Source organism: Primulina tabacum, chromosome 4 (genome assembly GCF_025594145.1).
Source record: "Primulina tabacum isolate GXHZ01 chromosome 4, ASM2559414v2, whole genome shotgun sequence".
NCBI classification, from domain to species: Eukaryota; Viridiplantae; Streptophyta; class Magnoliopsida; order Lamiales; family Gesneriaceae; genus Primulina; species Primulina tabacum.
This window is the reverse complement of record NC_134553.1, coordinates 8606291-8621989: the sequence shown is the minus strand read 5'-3', so window position 1 is coordinate 8621989 and position 15699 is coordinate 8606291. Positions and strand designations below refer to the sequence as shown.

General features: G+C 33.9%; 1 long non-coding RNA gene across 1 annotated transcript; it reads right to left on the bottom strand.

Moving 5' to 3' along the window:
• Nucleotides 1–7378: 7378 nt before the first annotated feature.
• LOC142541525 (uncharacterized) lies at nt 7379–7712 on the bottom strand. The gene is made up of 2 exons (XR_012819366.1): nt 7541–7712; nt 7379–7452 (listed from the first exon to the last, which is right to left on the bottom strand). It is a non-coding gene; the product is annotated as an uncharacterized LOC142541525 (long non-coding RNA).
• Nucleotides 7713–15699: the final 7987 nt, after the last annotated feature.

Here is a 15699-nt window from a genome sequence, read left to right as displayed (position 1 = left end):
AATTCATTCTGTGCAATTGGAATAAAGAATTCTAATTATTTCTTTTTAATCCATCATTTACTTAATTAGATAGATTAATTAAGTAAACTATATATTCCAAAATCCATGCCCTTGCAAGATATATTGTGTCCACCGAACAATCTTGCATTATAAAATCATTATCATATTTTTTTCTAATCTTTTCTTTACATAATTAATCTAATTAATTAAGTCAACAAAAGATTCTAAAATGCATGTCAACTATAGCCAACCTCGATTTCTTTTAATGCATATATTTATGAGAATATCACGCATTATTTTTCTTTGTATGTAAAGATTTTAAAATCATGGTATCATGAATATTTTCATATTACATAAATCAATACCATATTTTATAAAACTTAATGAGATATATTTTAACTCAATTAAAATATAATTATTTATTAAAGTCAATTTGAAAAATCAGAAAATCGCACCCTAGGCCCAAACAATTCAAGCCCATTATCCAGAACGGTTCCCGAGACAATCCCGGGCAGCCGCCCGCTGCCCGAACGTTTCGGGCAGTGGCGGCAGCCCCTGTGCGCTCAGGCGCGCACAGGTGCGCGCGGCGCTGCGCGCTGGCGTGCAGGACGCCGGGCGCGCCGCGCGCTGGCGTCCCCACGCCGCGCGCGCTACGCGCTGCCACGAACACGATTTAGAGTATATCCTTTTGCGCACACGAACACGAACACGCTGGCGTCCCCACGCCGCGCGCGCTACGCTGGCGTCCCTGCGCACACGACTGCCAGGAACAGTTCCGGGCAGATTAAATTTTTTTTTTTGTTTTCTGGAAAAAATAAATTTTAATGGTGCTACAATTTTCTGAAAAATTTTCTTGTGTGGTTAGAAATAAATTATTCAATATCAAAACCATACGATTTAGAAAAACCTTGGCTCTGATACCACTTGGAAAGTCCGAGGGAGGGTTGTTCGGTATAATCATCATATGACTACCCGATCTGCATGTTTGGACATCTCTATGCCCTTACCAAGAAACACAGTACACAACATCACAGATGCTAGTCTCGAGCTCAAGCGGCCTTTATCCCTGTTTTAGGCGGCTGAATCGACTAGGAACGAATTTAGAATATGCAGTGTTTACAAATGAGTTTCAACATCGAATTACGATTCATTTGTATTAAAGCATAATCAAGGACTTTATCTATGCTGTTTGCATGGGTATACAGATAAAGTATAACAAGACCATAAAAAGTTAAATTATATTAAAATAAAGATTGTTTATTACACTTGAGTCAATAAATTCCCTAGCCAACCGTTGGCTTGCAGGGCATCTACTCTAACAATCTCCCACTTGCCCTAGAGCCAACTACCCTTAATCCTATTGCTTCGCGATGCTTTTCAAACAATGGCCCTGGCAAGGGCTATGTAAGTGGATCAGCAACATTATCTGCAGAGAAGACTCTTTCGACTGATATGTCTCATCTTCCCACAATCTCACGTATGATGTGGAACTTACTCAGTACATGTTTGGATCGCTGATGAGACCTTGGTTCCTTTGCTTGCGCAACGACACCAGTGTTGTTCCAGTACAACGGGACTGGATCAACTCCATTAGGAATAACGCCCAACTCTTGGACAAAATTCCTCATCCAAACTACCTCTTTAGCTGCATCAGATGCAGCAATATATTCAGCTTCAGTGGTGGAATCCGCAACGGTGTCTTACTTGGAACTTTTCCAAGAGACAGTTGCACCATTAAGCATGAATACAAAGCCAGAGGTCGATTTCGAATCATCTACGTCACATTAGAAGCTAGAATCAGTGTAGCCTTCCAATTTCAATTCTCCACCCCATAGACCATGAACAAGTTCTTAGTCCTTCTCAAGTACTTAAGAATATCTTTCACGGCCTTCCAATACATTGGACCAGGGTTTGCCTGATATCTGCTTGTAACACTCAGAGCGTAAGCAACATCAGGACGTGTCGATATCATACCATATATGATACTACCAATAGCTGACGCATATGGAATACGTGTCATCATCTCTATCTCTTCATCTGTTTTGGGACACAAAGCTTTAGATAGAGTAACACCATGACACATTGGTAAGTATCCTCTCTTGGACTCTTCCATAGAGAATTGCTTCAGAATGGTATCGATATAAGTGGCTTGGGTGAGCCCCAGCATCCTCTTGACATATCTTTATAGATTTGTATTCCCAATACGTAGGATGCTTCACCCATGTCTTTCATGGAGAATTTACTGGCTAACCATACTTTAGTTGATTGCAGTAATCCTACATCATTCCCAATGAGCATGATATCATCAACATAAAGTATTAGGAATGTCACTGCACTCCCACTAACTTTCTTGTACACACACGGTTCCTCAGGATTCTTAGCAAAACCAAACTCTTTGATAGTGCTATCAAATCTGAGGTTCCAACTCCTTGATGCCTGCTTGAGACCATATATTGATCTCTGAAGTTTGCATACCTTATGCTCACTTCCTACTGATGTGTATCCCTCGGGTTGAGACATATAAATTTTTTCTTTGATGTCTCCATTGAGGAATGCAGTCTTTACATCCATTTGCCATATCTCATAGTCGTACCATGCTGCTATGGCTAGTAGTATTCTAATGGACTTAAACATAGCAACTGGTGAAAAGGTTTCCTCATAGTCAACTCCTTGCCTTTGAGTATATCCTTTTGCAACCAGTCTTGCTTTGAAGGTCATTATCTTTCCATCCGTCCCAAGCTTTCTTTTGTAGATCCATTTGCACCCTATAGGAACGATTCCCTCAGGTTGATCCACCAATGTCCAGACTTGGTTTGAATACATAGAGTCCATTTTTGACTGCATGGCTTCAAGCCATTTGGTTGAATCAGTATCAGATATTGCTTCCTTAAAGTTCATTGGATCATATCCAACACAAGACTCATCATGGTCTTGTTCATGAAGAAGCATATATCTAGCAGGTGGTCTAATAACACTATCAGACCTCCTAGGAGCTTGTACTTCAACTACTGGTTGTTGGAGATTAGGTTCAACTACTATAGTTGAGGGAGTATCTTGAATTTCTTCAAGTTCTATCATCTTGCCTTTTCTATCTAATAGAAATTCTTTTTTTCAAAAAGTGGCATTTCTTGAAACGAACACTTTTGCTTCATTGGGATAATAGAAATAATATCCAACAGAGTTCTTTGGATATCCTACAAAGTAGCACAAAGTGGATCTACTATCCAATTTGTCTCCCAATGTCTGCTTCACTTAAGCAGGACATCCCCATATTCTCATGTAAGAATATTTGGGAGTTTTTCCCATCCATATCTCATATGGGTTTTTATCCACTGTCTTAGTATAGACATTATTCAACAACATTGCCGCAGTTTTAAGCGCAAAGCCCCAAAACGATGTAGGCAATTCAGTGAATCTCATCATTAATCAAACCATGTCCAACAAGGTTCGCTTACAATGTTCAGAAACACCATTCAATTGTGGTGTTGCTGGTGGAGTCCACTGTGAGAGAATCACATTTTCTTTTAGATAACCCAAAAATTCAGCACTCAAGTATTCTCCACTTCGATCAGATCGAAATGTCTTAATACTCTTTCCAGCTGGTTTTCTACTTCAGATCTGAATTCTTTGAACCTTTCAAATGCTTCAGATTTGTGTTTTATCAAATAAACACACCCATATCTCGAATGGTCATCAGTAAAGATAATGAAGTAGGATTGCCCATATTTTGTGCTAACACTTAGCGGGTCACAAACGTCTGTATGGATCAAATCCAGTAGACCATGTGCACGTTCCACGTTTCCATTGAATGGAGTCTTAGTCATTTTTCCTTTTAGACAGGACTTACAAGCATGTAGAGAATTTATGTCTGACAAGTCAAACATGCCTTCTCCCACTAGCTTGTGCATCCTTCTTTGGGAAATATGACCTAGTCTAGCGTGCCATATTTGTGTGGGATTTGGATCATCTAACTTTCTTTTGTTTGTTGTTGAAATCATGTTTACTCGGACATTCACTTATCATTTTCAGAACATTTCTGGCACATATAATTTCTTATGTCCGGACTTCTTGCAGTGAAATAAATATGTTCTAACTTATCGGGCTTTGTAGGCCTTTTAAGTGTCTTTCAGAGTTTGCCTCTTATTGGGATTGTTTTTCTTGTGAGGGGCAGAACATTTCTTTCCCTTACCTTGTGGGCCATTTTCGTCTGACGAGAGGCCCATTAGAAAAACAACGATTTTTCTTATTTTATGGTGATCTCATAAGTTATAAGCATATTGACTAGCTCTTCAAGGCTATCAAATATCTTATTAAACTTGAAGTTCACCATAACCCCGTTAAATGAGGAAGATAAACACAACAAATTGATGTTATCAATTAACTCGTTAGGAATCACATATTTCAAGCCCACCACATTTTCAATAAGCCCAATCATATGTACACCACGCTCATGGGCCAGAGCCCCATCTTGCATGCACGTAGTCATGAGCTCCTTGAAAGTGGTGTGCATAGTTTCATGCACCATGTAACTCTTGCACGTGCATTCGAATGTCAGCAGCATTCAAAATTTCCTCAAACTGTCCCTACAGTTCATTTGACATAGAAGCGAGCACATCACACTTTAGCTTGCATACTATGGTCCTACCATCTTGCATGCATTGTCAGTTCAACAAGACTGACATTAGTGTGTATGTCATTTTCTCTGAATTCAGAACAATTTTCCCAACCAGTCTTGAAAATTAGATTCGATTAGCTTGTTAATAATAAAAATTTATTACGTGACGAAATCGAAAAATATACTGATATGGAAACAGAATAATGGTTGCTGATTATTTTAAAATAATTTTAAGATATAAAGTATGGATTTTATTTTATAAATCTCCCTCCCACTATTTTGACATTTCCACCACCATCTGATGAAAAAAGAGAAATCGTATTTCCTTAGTGGGCACGTAGAGTCCAATTAGCCAATTATAATCCCGAATAATATCAGCCAATTATAATTTCTAAAAGGTAGAATCCAATTGCATCCCTATGCAACCTCCGCGTGTTTTGCCTCACGTTTAATAAGGACCCAATAATATGACGCCGTTTATTTTCGCGTGTCAAACTGACCCATCAATATTGAATTGTAGTAGACGGTCGCCATGAGTTCCCCCAATAATATGAGCCGAAGTCATGGGAGTTCCACTCAATTCACATCATATGTCCGGTGGAAGTCACATCTTTCCGGCGTACAGGCCTCCCCAATAATATGAGCCAGACACTGTCCGCGGGTAGCAATCAACATGCAACCACGGTTGATGGAAGGCAAGAAAAAATTAAACTCTTTTAATTTTTACTTTTTCGGTTTGATATAAATTTTGAATCATATTCAAAATGAGGGATTTTAATTTTAAAATTGTCTCATCATTTTAACTTAAAAATCGCGTGCCACGAGTTTGTATGTTTGCCGGATTCATGCAACTATATTATCTTATAATATACATACATGCATACTACTATATATCGCATATATCATAATATGACATTCAACAATAAATAAGGATGATCGATTGCCAATACTATTAGATCCATGTGAGCCATACATGGATCCAGGTCCAAAACCTAGGTGAATGCAGGGATGCAAATGCAACTATTACAAGAGCTTCCAATATTTTACATGTCTTCATCTCGTTCATCGGGCCCACCATCTTCCAGTCTTGATCTCCCACTATTTCTAATAATTACATTTAAATAGCCATGGCACATAAGGGATACATCTCATGGGGTGGGAACGGGCCATAAACCAGGCCCACTTTAATAATATCAAATATTAAAAAAAAAACGAATAAAACAGTAAAATATCCTAACATACACCTAACACATTGGTCAAGGCTCTCGATCATCCTTCATGCATTTAATATCAAATATTAACATCAATTTAATTAATTGATCAATCATATATCTAATAATGTTATCACTAACCAACACAATTATTAAAAATTTAATAAATTAAATAAACTCCTTTATTTAATTTTCAATTAAATCAATAATAATTGATTTCTTGTAAAAACTCATTTTTACCATAAATAATTAAAATCATATTCTAATTATTTATTTCACAAAAAAATTATTAATTTTCTAAAAATCAATTTTCCAAAATAAAAATTGAACCAATTTTCAAATTATTGGGAAAAATTGATATTTTTAACTGCTGGAAATCCTTCGTTTGCAGGAGGGGTTTCTTGAAGCCACACAATGGAAATTGGAAATTTCAAATCATTTGAAATCGGTGGAAGAAGAGTTCCCATGCCCAAGAAAATTGGATATACCAGAGCATATGTTCGACAAGGAGGGATCAATTCTGTCACGCTTGGTCACTTTTGATCTCTTTGATAGGTGTCTCAGATTCCGAGCTTCTACTTTTCTACATTCGAAGCATTTTTGAGACATCATATTGCTCGAAGAACTCTCTTTGTCGAGGCTTCTAAATTTAACACCCTCATGCTCATACACCACAAGATTAAGACAAATTTCATGTATTCCAGTCGTGACAATAGGAAATCCATAGTTGGGTTAGTTTTAGTTGTGTTTTTACCTCATTGCCTTTCTTGTCTTCCGATTCCAACACTTTAAGTATTATTAATTATTAATTATCTATATTTCCTTATAAATATATATTTATTTATTTCCTTATAAATATACCAGTTTTAATTGTGTTTTTACCTCATCACCCTTCTTCTATTCCAATTCCAACACTTTAAGTATTATTAATAATTATTAATATTAATTATTAGTTATCTATATTTCCTTATAAATATACCAGTTTTAATTGTGTTTTAACCTCATTGCCCTTCTTCTATTCCAATTCCAACACTTTAAGTATTATTAATTTTTATTTAATTATCCGACTTGTTGGCTGCCCTTGACTACAAGATCCTTCTTTTCTTCCCGCGGTTTCAGTATTATTAATTAATATTAATACTCATATTAATTACTAATTACTCATTATCATTAATTAAAAATTAATATTTGTGCTTAAGTGTTGACTCCCTTATTCTCGTTATGTTGGCTCTGTGTTTGCCTCCCGTTTTACCCCAGCACCTCATACACAAATTCGTTTTGTTCTTGGCTGCATGTGGCTTCTTGTTTTCTGCTGTCACTCCATCACGCTTCACGCTTGCCTTTTGTTTCCAGCCATGGCTCGTGGTCGAAAGCCTAGGCCGAATTCTGCTTTTGTCTCCAAGTGCTGCTCTCGTGTACTTTGTTTCAGTCATTTTTATGGCTTTCGGTTATTCGGTTTTCTATTTTTGAAGCCAGCGGGTGGTGTGTCGCTTTTTCCCATTCGCTTGCTCGCATCTTCCTCAATGTTGTAATGGTTTTTCTTCTTTAGTTCCTCCTTACTCATTCCCTCGTGTTTTTGCAGTGAAATGTTGGACAGTTCATCGAGTTGCGAGAACACACTCTCTACTCCGATTGGTTAGCTTCTGTAATTATAGTTTTTAAAATTCGAAATGGATTTATGGGTTTTACAATTGCTTTCATCTCTCTTATCTACAAATCACATGTTGTGCAATTGGTGGTTCGTCTATTGGTCGGGGATGCTTAAGCCATTGTAGGTTATGTTTTCGTATTCTTGGTATTGGTTGGTTTCCTTGTTTTTTCAGATCAAGGTTGTTTTTCGGGAATCCCTCCTTGTATATTTTATCACTTTTTTGTTATCCTCAAGTTATCGAGCAGGACATCGATCACTTGCATAATTTTCCAGTGGTTCCAAAATGTCGTTATCGTGGAGCATAGAGGTTTCTACACGAATCCCCTACACTTTGTTGTGGTTAATTCTGGCAAGATTCAGCTCACCTCCCCTATTATCCTTCGTGTCTTCGTGATTTATTTACTGATGTATCGTGTCCTTCAACTATTTCGTTTCACTGGAAAATTCGGTTGTATAATAGTTTATTTTCATTCACATCATTCGTAGTTCGCCTTGATGATAAAGATATTGCGTCTCTTAATCGTGGAGTGTATACATTTCGTGTATCGGGACAGATGTTTCATTCTTTGCCACCTCTTGTGCCCAGCGATGATGGTCCTAAATATCATTTTTGTTGGATGATGGTACAAAAATATTGCTAGGATTACAATCTTTGAAGAAGTTGTCGAGGCATTATTGGATATTCTGTTGAAGACTACATGAAGATTCATAATCAAGTAAAAACTAAATATTACAATATATTTCATATAGGTAATAATTCTTATCATCCCAATAAATCTAAACATTTTTGTTTCTTATTGCCTTCATCTTGCCCCTGATACCACAATTATAAATCCCATTGACGCATTGCTGAATGAAAACTACAAAGTCTTGTTTAAATTAAATCATTTCATAGACAAACGTGGCCCCATATGTTTTATAGAAGCTGAAGGTGTTGACAAAATCGATGACAATTTGAACAGAGAAAGGAATATCAGAAAACGGAAATTGGCGAAGAAAAGTAAGGCAGATCTTAATCTATCATCATAGAAGACAAGAAGAGAACAAATACATCATCAATAAACTCGCCAAAAAACACCAAAGGAAATAAGAAGCAAATAGAGATCGACGACGATGAAACATTGGGAGATTATACAAAAAGGATAAGTTCGTAAGCTACGTCAAAATCAAAGAATTTGCTAGGAAAATTTCAAATCAAACAAGAAAAATAGGGATAATAACTTTTGGTGCATTAAATATGTATATATGCAAATTATATTGAGGATACCCATCAAGCCATTTGAAAGAACCTATTTCGACTTTTGTTACTTTAAAAAAACATATTTGCTTATAATCCAATGTTCTTAATATATATTAGTATTTAACCCGTGCGATGCACGGGATGATATTATTAAAAACTAATTATTATAAAAAAATAATAGATATTTAAATTGTAAAAAAATAAAAATAAAAAACTATTTTTTCACTAATTTTGAAAAAAATTCTTAAATATAAATGTATGTCGACTAATTGTGTTACCCTAAGGCAATGACATGGTTATTATCGTGTTTAAAATATTAATGTCGACTATCAACCTAAATACATATTTAATTCTTTAATATTTGAGAAACTATATATATTATTATTTTTTAACATTTGATAAATAAATATTTTTAAATCAAATTTAATAAAACTAATGAGAAATACTTTTTTCAAATCATATCACAAATTAAATTGATTGATATAATCAATGCAAAAGTTTTAATGTAGTTTATGTTTTTAATAGAGTTTAGTTTCATTTTGAATAAAAAAATAATAAAAGACATATAATACATAAAGTATGTTTGAATTAATATAAAAATGAATTAACTTCAAATTTGAACTAAATGAATTGATATAATCAATGCAAACAATAAATGAAACTATCATTTATTACAGTACACATATTTCAATATTCATGATATATATATATATCTTTCTTTTTTTAGAATTGTCATTTTGGCGGGAACTTACTATTTTTGGCAAAAACTCTGCTTTTATAAATATATATATATATATATAGATTACATGAAATTTCATTATCATTGAGAAAAAAGTTAATATTAAACAAACTCAAAAAATACACAAATTTATGTACACTCCTTTCAAATAAATCACCGACAATTACATTTCACGTGCAACGCACGTGCACCATGCTTGTATATATAAAAGTGTCAGTTTTATTTATGAATATGCTGAAATGTCCTTGTATCTTTTTTCTGAGCTTGCTGATGCGATTGGTGGATAGTTGTTGTGAAAGTTAAGGGCTAGTCTTTGTTTTGTTCGTTCTGATGTCATTTTGTTTCATAATTTGACTCTTTCCATAACTGTAACAGTCAACATTGTTCAACAATTAGCCATTTTTTTGGGCAAAACAAGCTTGTGGAGAAAAAGAAGGGCTAAAGTTTCAAGTTATTTGTTCATGATTTTAATTTCTTTTCTCATTGTTATGTTTTTCTGTGTTCTTTTTTTTTTTATATATATATATTCTAGGTTTAACTGCAACTGTTGCTTTTGCCTTTGTTCTATCGCAGTAGGAATGATTACAGAGAGTATAATGATGTACCCTATTCAACTTAGATATCGTCACATTTCTTTTTCTTGGTTTATCATTCAATGGAAATGGTTATTGCTCATTTTTAATATCCGATTGCTTGCAGGGGTGGACCGATGGGCCGATGGCAATGCCAAAGACATCGAAGCAATCTTCAATAAAACAACACTTGGCGCAAAGTATCATGTGAAGACGAGAATTTCCAGCTTGGATTTTAGGGTATGAGAACTTTCGGTGTAATGTAATTTAAACATAAGACAGTGGAAAAGATTACCAACTTTTGTTTTATTGTCCATGTTATCAGGCAGCGCAACATGATACTGCCACTGTGCATGCACAAGATTGTAGCCTATGGTGCTTGCCTGGATCACCAGTTACTTGGAACAAATTGCTTTGTGTGTATGTCTTAAAGATTGGAAGAGGAACAAAATGTACACCATAATCAATGGCGGACCCAGGATCTTAAATATACCCTGGCTATTGGAGTCGTCTAGGTTTGAGAAACGGTGGTGTACGGGCGGCGATTTGATTCATGGTCCATAAGCCAAATTCTACGTCGCCGTTAGAAGTTTTGGTTTTGCAAATCATGATCCATAAGCCAAATTCTACGTTGCCGCTAGAAGTTTTGGTTGTGTAAAATGAATATATATACACTAAGAAGATGCACGTGCGCTGCACGCAGTGGCGGAGCCAGGAATATGGCTCTGTCCGGGCTAGAATTTTAAACTATAAAATCTGTTAATATTTTAAATTGATCTACACGGACTAGTATCGTGTTAATCCAAAATTATACAAAATTTACATACAATTGTTTTTTTAAACAAACTTGGGTATTTACACATGTGGCTCCGCCACTGGCTGCACATGTGATAATAATGAAACCGTGTTTTTTTAAGACAGCAAAACTGATTTTTTGTATAACTAATTATATTATATGATATGTAAACATACAAATAAGACAAAAAAATATAGAAAGTTGTTAAATAAAAAGTGAAACGAGTACTTAAAAAAATTAAACAGGTGTTGATAACACAATGAGAAATCTCTTAACGTCTCCCTTATTTGGTCGTCATAGAAGCACTGTTTGTTTTTTTTTTCATGCAGTCCGCCACTTAATTCGTTTTCTATAGTCCTTAAGAAGCTCGTCGTCCTTAAGTTCTATAGTAGTGTCGTGTATTTCACTTCAACCGGGAATGTTTCTCTTCGAAGATGTGAAAGCGTAGCTCTTTGATCCTTCTTTGCTTGCATTATTTAGCTTTCCTATTGATTTCTGTTTTTTTGTTTGGATATTTTTTGATTGAATCGGGCGTGGTTTTTGAACACTTTCATCAATTATTGAAACCATGTATTCACTGTTTGTGACCGTCATATCCAATTTTAACATAAATATATGGCTCTCTTTGTTGCCAGTGATGATATCATCGATGTCCTGCACCATATGTGAGATATATAAATATTAGATTATACACTCGAAAATGATATGATGATGTAAAAATGTTTTTTCTCTCCAATAAGCAGTAAACGTAATTTACACGTATTTGTTCCTACCTTATTGCGGATTTTGATGTATTCTTCAATAGGACGGCCAATGAAAAATGTGACAATTTCTCCAAACATAGTTACTTTTGCGATGCCAGTTCTATCTTCAATCAACACAGTAAGTTTATACCTAAGAGTGTATGTAATAGGCGCATTATTATATGTAGTCATTACAATATATTTAACAAATATTGAAAGTAGAGTTAATTAAAACATTGGAACTATTTCAATGGGTATATTCGTACACTCAAAGCAAGACATTCCACTTGTTGTATTTGTAGCTGATTTGTTCAGTGGTTGCATGCATCATAAAATAAAGATGAGTTGTTTTTGATCTTCTTTATTGTTCCCTGAACACAATAGTAGTTGTTCTATAAAAAAAACAGAGAGAGCAGATTTAGTTATTTTTTTATATATCTTTTATGCTATTTTATAGTTTCATGCATAATATTTCGAGAGCACTAAGTTGATAGTGTCGTAGTGTTTGTTGATTTCATAGTTTAGATATAGGAAGTGGTTAATATTATGCAATGATTACGAAACAAAGAATACCTCAGTCAGCGTGTTCGTTTTTTTAGCGAGTTGTTCTAGAGTAACTTCGACTGCTTCCGGAAACTTTTTCTTTGTCCAAAGTTCATTCACTCCATCTATAGTGTCAGTCACGTGCAACCTAATATTTATATCCCGTTATGTTATAACATAAATGAAGACATGGAATATATCATTAAGTAAAAAAATACAAGTGTCCTAAATCTTCTACAGGACACGTGAAAGAACCGTTTCTTTTAGATGCACACATTAGCTAGGGGAAAAAGTTTGTGAACTTGAAACATAGCTAATAGATGCAATGCTTCAAGATGAAGAGATATTAAAAGTGATCTTACCATTCGGTAAGTTCAACTGCTCTGGAGCATTATGGATTGAGTAGAACGTATGTCGTTGGTGTAGATTTCAATTGAGAAACATCTAACCATCGAGAGCAGAAATGAGAGTTATTACTTGTAAGCATGATAAAACAATAAAGAAAGTGATGGTTAGTATAACTATTGTGTGTTTGCATTCCGAGGTTGCATATAGCCGCAATAGGTGCACGAGCCTCATTTTTTTCATCAATTGGCCTTCATTGACAGCTAAATCATCCCACAATCCAATATCTATAGTCTCATACCTGTTGAAAATTTAACAATTAAAAGTGTGCAGCAGAAAATGGGTAAAGAACAGTAGCAAAGAAAAGGAATTTTTTTAGGTGTATTTAGTCATCGTTTATCATGAATAACCGTTCATTCATGAGGACGATTTCTCTTAAATGTCCAATTGTTCCAGTCTTCGGTCTCGTGAATGTACGAAGTGGTCAAACGATCTTGACAAAAACAATTATATATGCAAAGTTGTCACAAAGTTAATGAAGCATTTTTTTGAAAACATTTTGAAATAATTGTCGAAGATGAATCTTACGTTGGTCTTCATTTGCGTTAAGCTCAGGAGTGATTTCATTAAATCTCTTGAATTTGATATCCATTGGCATCGTTGGTCGCATAGCTTGAAATTCAGTAATTACAGACCTTGTTTGGATAGTAAGTTCGAAGCTCGGGTTGACATTAACATAGTTGGAGTTTATTTTCTTCACCAGCGGAATACAAATCAAGTAGGTTTTATTGGTGTGCAACAAGGTCTTAAATTGTGAGATCACATTCGAGAACGTAAGAGTATAAATCATAGTCCCTTACAAATATATAAAAAGCAACAGGTAACACACATAAAGGCTAACGTACGGTTATTACAAATATATATGAAGCTGATGTTGAATTCAGTTCAATGAAGCAATATAAAAAATAGTGAATAAGTTTATTTTGACATAGGTGACGATTTTATGATGCTTGGCTTGAATAAGATATAAATTACATACCTGCTTGTCAATGAGTATCGACTTCCTGATTCTTAGGGAACTTTTATTTGTTTGGGTTTCATAGCCTTGTCGAAGAATGAGAGCTTCAATGACGACATCCGATTGATTTTCCGTAAGATCTTTAATCATGACAACGTGGGGTGTATCCATATGAGTTTATTGGTTGTGTGCAAAGCTGTTGGGTTAAATTGGATGTTTGCAATGCTTCGAATGGGATGCTTTAATTGGTTCCAACTTGTACTTGCTATTTATATGTAGCAATGTTTACATGGACAGGCAACTCTCAATCAATTCCACAAAATAAAGCAGCATGAATGTTTTAATTATGTAAAGAAACGTTTACTACATAACTATATCAAGTGTATATAATACATATTTCTCTTAATGGTTGAGACCGTCCAATTCTTGAGTAATTGTCGTATACAGTATTCAAAAGGGAAATGATTTTAAGTAAATCTCATGCATTAATTGGTTTTGCATCCATCCCTCCCATAATTTTTGTTTACCGTTTTGAATATGTACCATTCTTCTGCATAAGTAACATTTATATACAGGATGTGAAAAGAAATTATATTGAAGTAGAGCTTCTGCAATTTTATTTTAAATCCGTATCAAATATAGGTTTTAAAACAAGCGGTAAAAAAAATGAAGAGGTAAAAAAAAAAGTCACGTGAATGTAGGCAATTAATCTAGTTGAGTCGAACCGAGGTCTAGAATGTTTGAGTTTGACTCATTTATAATCGTGTCGAGGTCAAACTTTGTTTTAAGAATATATCATGGCTCACGACCTTTTGATTCGTATTTTTTTTCGAGCACAAATGAGCTTAAGAAATATAAATCATAAATTTAAATAGTATTATTTATTTAAAAAATGAATTATATTTTTACAAAAAAAATATAATATTCTTATTTTTTAATTATTAATTTTATTATGAAAAATAAATTTAATTGATTCTATTATATTTTTTTTGTAAAATGTATAACTCAAATATATATATATATATATATAAAATCTAACAGTTTATTCATTAGCCTACGAATGAACGTTTGAACGATAAAATATAAGTTTTAAAAAAGAGAATATAAATGAATAAATAAAGGCACATACAAGTAGGCAAGTAATCGAGTTGAGCTGAGCTGAGCTGAGCTGAGCTGAGTCGAGCAGAATTATTGAGTCTTTAAGTTTGATGCATTTATAATCAAGGCGAGCTCAATTTTAATTTAAAAAATATATTCATGGCTCATGAACTTCTTTGAGTTTTTGTCAAGCCTAAATGAGATTAAGAAATATAAATCATACTTTAAATAGTCGTCCAATCATTAAAAATTGTATTATATATTTAGAATAAAAATATTATATTCTTATTAAATTCGTAATTTTATTTTAATAAATGAATTAATACATTCATCTATAATTTAGATGCTCTATTTTTCATATAAAAGATGTGTGTGCGGCATGGAAATAGAAACTTAATTTGTTTGGACAAATGTTTTTAAAAAATTGTACTTCAGAATTGCAAAATCGTTTTTTCGTTATACATTTGGTTAAAGATAAGTTTTCAGTTGAATAAATAACAATAAGCATAGATAGAAAATCCAACTTTAAATTTCAAATTCTTATATTCTATTATAGATTTATTTCTCGTAAATCTGTTACGGGAAAAGCTAAATATAAACAAAGCAATTGGAATATCCAAAATAATCAAGGTTATTTATTTAAAACATAAGCATATACTAATGCAACTTTTCTTGGTTAAAGTAAATCAATTTTTTAGTACTTTTGCACCAATGTAAAAATTATAGTTTAACAATATTTCTAATAAATCCACTACAAGGAAAAATGATGTTTAACGACGTTTTAAATCGTGGAAGAATCTTCGCAAGATTAAAATTAGTGATAGATTTGCGATGATATTTTTGAATGGTGTTTTTTGTCTCATACTTTTGCGACATTTAGTTCGTAAATTGTTGTTGGAATAAACAACAATTACATTAGTTCGTTTTTAATTAACGAAAAATTAGTTAAGCAGGCGGGCGGTAAAGTGACCAACGGTTGTGGCCATTTAGTAACTATTTGGGGCGTGCAAGACTAACAAGGTTAATTGTTGTGACGATTTCTCATTAAATTGACATAAAGTGATCAACGGTGTTTTATACATAATTGTTTCTAATTCTAGCAACAAATTGTAAAAGAACGGTTGCTAA